At 31.9% G+C, this 6,000-nt stretch overlaps 1 long non-coding RNA gene across 1 annotated transcript; it reads left to right on the plus strand.

The window, feature by feature from the left end:
• The first annotated feature begins 2,921 nt into the window (after positions 1 to 2,921).
• On the plus strand, positions 2,922 to 4,322 carry LOC108337926 (uncharacterized). The gene is made up of 3 exons (XR_001832968.2): positions 2,922 to 3,094; positions 3,370 to 3,477; positions 3,934 to 4,322. It is a non-coding gene; the product is annotated as an uncharacterized LOC108337926 (long non-coding RNA).
• The last annotated feature ends 1,678 nt before the right edge of the window (positions 4,323 to 6,000 follow it).

The raw sequence follows: 6,000 nt of genomic DNA on the forward strand, positions 1-6,000 counted from the left end.
TGAACGGTCATTGACCGTTCGGTATTTCTAGTAAACTTGGTTAGAAGTGGATTCTTTCATTTGGGAAGAATCCTAGTTGAGGACGAGCATCTGCATTTCGAAATATCATGTTTGAGCGTTCGGCCAAGTATAGTTGTGTCTTGGTATTCCGTTATGAATTTAAGTATCTATATATATATATATATATATATATATATATATATATATATGTAATTGTATATTGTAGTTATTCTTAAACAATATCCCAATAGTATCTAGGTATAATTATCAAGCCTATTCTCTTTAAGTTTAGTAGCATTTGGTCTCATACCAAGTGTTCGTCCTACGCAAGTGTGTGGTCTTACACCAGGCACTCATTCTATCTCCTTAAGCTCAACTTTCTCATACGAGCGTTCGTTCAAGCCCTCTAGGGTTCGCTCACTATAGTGTTCAGTCTTTGACTGGCATTTGGATTTCTTGATACTAAACTCAATTAAACTAAGTATTCACAAGCGTTCGGTTTCTTCCTGTGAATCATCCTAAGTATTAGTTTTGAATGTCTTGAAGTATCTATATTCATTGGTTTCATCCTAGAGTCTTCGTACTTGGCATAGTCTTTTTGATGTTCAGATTGGAGCTCTCAAGAGTCAGTTCATCTAATTGGCTCGTTGTTGTAATTAACTTTCGTTCCATTCGTTTCTGGTGAGATATGATTGTACTTGTTATCTTTCCCAACCCGATTTAAATCCCTTGGTCTTAATCTATTCCGAAATTTGAGATCTCTCAGTCTCGCTCTACGTGTTCTGTCTCGTTCTGAGTTCGGGTTGAACGTTCGTTATTTAGAATTCATATGAATCTTTGTACGAGGTGGTTAAATGAGATACTTATTAATGAAAGATGAAGAAAATGTGATATGGAAATGTTGTGGATTATGGACGAGCGTTCCGGGGAGGAACGACTCATGTATGAATATTGGAATTGGTAAAGTATGACTGTGGGCATGCTAAGCTGGCTGTTCCGGGTGCACGAACGCCTGTAGCTACATAGATTTCATACAGTCCGGACAGTTAGTCTAGAAATAGGTTTTGTATGATACGTATGTTGAAATTTACCTTGTATGTTGAATTGTTTAAAATGTATGTTACATTGCATGAATTAAATTACATAAGCTTACCCTGTGTTTCCTGTCTTGTCATGTTATGTACGTCCGTCTTGTCATTGCAATGATCATCCATGTGGATGTGAGCAGAAGGAGACGTACTGCTGGAAGAGACGCTGGAGGAAGAGAACCTTGTCGAGGTTGAGGTTAAGACCGAACCGTAGGACGTTCGGTCAGTAGTGTAGTTTTGTAGTGAGGTGGTCGTTCGATCACCTTCCCCTTTTGTATGTATGACCGTTCGGTATATGATTTTGTAAACCATTCGGTTAGTTTTGTATCGCTGTACAGTTCAAAATTTGTAACTCTTTCTGTAAGGCGGTTCGGCCAGAACCGTACGCTCCTCTTAGTGTAAAACTGATCTGAATTATTATTAAATGTGATTATTCTATTATATAGTTTATACTGTATTGTTGGATGTTACCGCTACTAACTAAATTAGTTAATTTTTAATTATGATGAATTATTGATTAGGTTTTCAAGATAAAATCTTAGTAAAGATTTATATTTTGTATACTTATATAACATATCTAATTAAAAAAAATATAGAAAATAATGTACGGATTTATCTGGTCATTGTTTAAATAATGACTTAGTAAATGACGGTTGGATTATTTAAGGAGTAGTTACATTATCGATTGCTTGAAGAGCTACAGAAATTTAATAGTATATATTGATCTTCCAGCCAAGCAATTGATTTCCCCCCTAGAGTTTAGGAAACAAAAACCGGGAAGTTTAATTTTTTTTCAGCTGCATTTTTTTTTTACAACACCATCTAGAATAGATATCCTACAAAGTAAGTTGTATATAAAATAAATTTGAAAGGGTACATTTAAAATACTTATAAGAATTATGTATGTTCAGGGATTATGTATGTATTTGTACAATGAATCTCCAAAATATATAAAAATATATGATATATATATATATATATATATATTACATTTTTTCTAAATTTTTTTAAAATAAAGTTTCCCTCTTCATATAAAATTAAAAAAAATAAATAAATAAAACATAAACATATAATATATTTTTATCTTTCTATCTTAAAAATAGTCCTATTAAAATAATGTATGTTTCTATAACACATAATTATCATAATTGATAAATGATATATAAATACTCAAAAATAAGTTTGAATTTGAAAAACAAACTTATATATACACAAAAAATAAGTTTAAATTTGAAAAACAAACTTATATACATATATCAATCAAAACCATTGAAAGGATAATTTTATATATTTCATGCATCTCGTTCATATATTCTCATTAATATAATCTTAATTCATTTATTAACTATTTATTAGAAATCAAGCATTTATCTCTCAATCAAAAGTTATATCTCATGAGCTATAAATATTATACATTACAAATGTTTGACTCTATTTCCACAAGACATGTGTTTTAAATTAGACTAAAGATTTGCAATTGTCATATTACATTAACCGAGTTGTCGTTATAATAAAGTTACATAATTCAATGCACTCATATCATAATAGGTTTAATATCTATTTTGGTTCCTTGATTTGTTAAGTTTGTTTAAAGTGCTCCTATCTCTTTTGAGATGTTCACAATTATTTCATATTTTGTAAAAACAACTCAAGTTGATTTTTTCTGCTTACGGCGTTAAAAACGCTAACGACGTAATATCCAACTTAACCAACAGTGAATACTTGTCCAATTTTTCATTATATGACAATATCAACCAATTGACGTGACAACATTAAAAGGTTGCTCGGAGTAACACACCAGAATTAACTACTTGCTCTGTTCTCATCCTTTAGTTCTATGCTCCAACCTGAGACTCACTATTGAGGAAGTGAAGTTGTTAGGGTTTGACCCTTTGAAAGCTGAGTTTCACTTTGGTGCTTCAAGCTAAAAGGGCTATTTCGAAACCCCTTTGGGATGTCAAAGTCGACGGCTTGAAAAAATGGGGTTGGTTTGAGGATGATAAAGGGTAAAATTCAGTTTCTTCCATGTGAGATTTTTCCATCAGTGATTTGAACTCCATCACTCCTCTTTCACTTTTCTCCCATGTAGTTGGTGTTTCTTCTTGTTCACAACGTATATTTCTAATAGAATTCATATGAAATTGCAAACATCTTTATCCCCATCGATATGCAGAAATATCATAGTTCGCTACAGGGAAAACCTTTTAGCTCAAAATATCATGTTCTTGTTTCTGAGTTAAGGGTATTATTTCAATGACTACCCGTATTCTTAATGAAGCAGGTCCCAGGAACATGGCGGTGGATGTTGGGAGTTTTAAGTGTGCCAGCAATAGTTCAGGTTTTCCTCATGCTTTTACTGCTTGAGTCCCTCAGACGAATATTTATAAAGGTTGTATAATTGGTCCTATCAAACAACTTTGAACTTGTTTCATTTTGAATTAGAGCATCTTTAGCTTCTGGTTTCATTGTTGTTGGTGTTCTTTCTAGTGGTTTCTTTTGGTATTTATGTACAGTAATTACTTTGAAGCCTTTATTCTTAAATAGTGAAAGCCTTTTCGTCTAGATGTTCAAGTACATGAATTCAGTTGAATGTTTATGCTCATATTGCATGAAATAAACTGAATTTGAGACAGTTAATATATATAACGGGCCATGGTTATCCACCAAAAGAACTAAAAGATCATTAGTTACAAAACAAATGCATGTTCATTTGAGGTATCAAAGAAGATTATCGTTATATTGATTGTCTGTTATGTGGTCTTTTGTAGTATTTGATGGAAAATGGGTATAACATGATCATTTTGTATCTTTTTGCTTGATTTATCTAACTAGTTTAATATTTTAGGATGCTTGCAGCAACATTAAAAAGGGGAGGAACTAGGAAGACTTTGTGAATGTGGAGAAAACTCTAAAAAAGAGGTTGAGGATTTGGAGAAAATCCCACGCAAAGAAGAAGAACGATATGGGAGTGTCACCGCACAGCGCCGACGACGTCTTCGGTTGCACTGCAGTGGAGCGGTGGTTGGTGTTCGCGTTGCTCCTTGGTTCCTGGGTGAAGAAGAAAACCCTAGTTATTTTGAAATATTAGGTGTACTTTTTTCCTTTTACATTAACATTGTCATGTCAATTAGGTCACAATTGCCACGTAATGAAAAATTGTACAGGTCATTCATTGTTGTCTAAGTTGGACATTATGCCATAAGCAAAAATGACCAGCTTGAACCGTTTTTATAAAATATGAGATAACTATGAACATTTGAAAAAAGGTAGGACCACTTTGAACAAACCTAACAAACCGAGGGACCAAAATAGGTATTAAACCTATCATAATATAAATTCATATAATCTACTGGCACAATTCTTTTTCCCGCAACAGACTAAGTCATAGGAACTTCCTTCAATTCTTATTGTGTAATAGTCTTTTTCTATATAAGTCAAATATAAGTAGAGTCAAGATTATGTCCATCAGAATTTCAAATTCAATATATAACTTAAACATTTTAACAGAGTATTCCCCCTCAAAATAAATATGTTCACAAGACATTACATCTCATATCACAACCATAATATCATAGATTTCCATTCATACATATACATTCAACTCATTTAAATGTTAATTGCAATTCATCATCCATTACATTATAATAATATTTAAACACAATATATTAAAACAAATTTTAGCACTTACAAACATTTAAAACACTTTTTCAAATTCTAGAAAATACTTTTTTCGTCAACCAATACTTTGCTCTCATAATGAATGACATGTAATTCGCCCAACCATCATTTTGCTCTCCAAACCTGATGTGATCATGTAAAGCATGAAGAAAACAAAAGAGTTACAAGAAGCATGACAAAAGGGAACCATGTCATCATATGACTTCTTTACTCTTTTGATAAAAAAATATTAATGTAGGATTTTGGGCTTGTATTTCCAACCTTAATTGTTTAGGACGTTCTCTTCTTCTTTAGCTTATCATTTGTTCTAGTTTGTGATGTAAGGAACTTATATACTCTTTTTAACTTATGAGTTCAAGTAATGTGGGACATAACATGACTTGTACTTAAAAGAAGACAAAAGACATTTGCTCTCTAAATCTAATGTGATCATAAACAAGGCAAAACATGAAGAAAATAAAAGAGTTAGAAGAAGCATGAAAAAGGGAATCATCTTATCTTATGGCTTCTTTCCTTTTTTGATAAAAAAAGATTAGTGTAGGATTTTGGGCTTGTATATCCACCCTAGGTTGTTTAGGATATTCTCTTCTTCTTAGTTTATTATGTCTACCATGAAATATTTTGTTTCAAAAAATAACAACTTGAATGAATTCTATTCCAACTTTAACTACTAAAATATACAACAGAACTCATTTAGAATCTATTCTCAAACTATGCAAATTATTTTCTATAAGTAACATTTAATCATATTACACTATGAACGTCTTCACCATATCATTAAACATTCATCTAAAGATTTAAACAATTTAAATATGTCCAACCAATATATAGTCTCTCTATAAAATCAAATGTTATGATTACATTACCTTCATATCCGTTCTATTTATACTAAGGTACTATTGAAAACATAACTAGTCTTTTAGTGATAAATCTTGACTAGTAATTTGGAAGGATGAGTAAAATAATATATTCAAACTAGGTGTAATTTTTATATTTAATCTTCACACAAAGCTATTAGAATTCATTCTCTATTAGTCGCAAGGTATTGTAAGCAAATTTCTCTCACTACACCAACTTTACCTTACACGTGCAATGATATGAAACAATTGCACTCTCCTTAATCACCAACAATATTGACTCATGACTCTACTCTTAGAGAACAAGCTTCAAAAATAGTGAATCTAACAACGAAGTTGAGGGATGAAGGCCACCCCATCCCTTATAAGCTTCGCAT

The sequence above is a fragment of the Vigna angularis genome, chromosome 7 (genome assembly GCF_016808095.1).
Source record: "Vigna angularis cultivar LongXiaoDou No.4 chromosome 7, ASM1680809v1, whole genome shotgun sequence".
Lineage (NCBI taxonomy): Eukaryota > Viridiplantae > Streptophyta > Magnoliopsida > Fabales > Fabaceae > Vigna > Vigna angularis.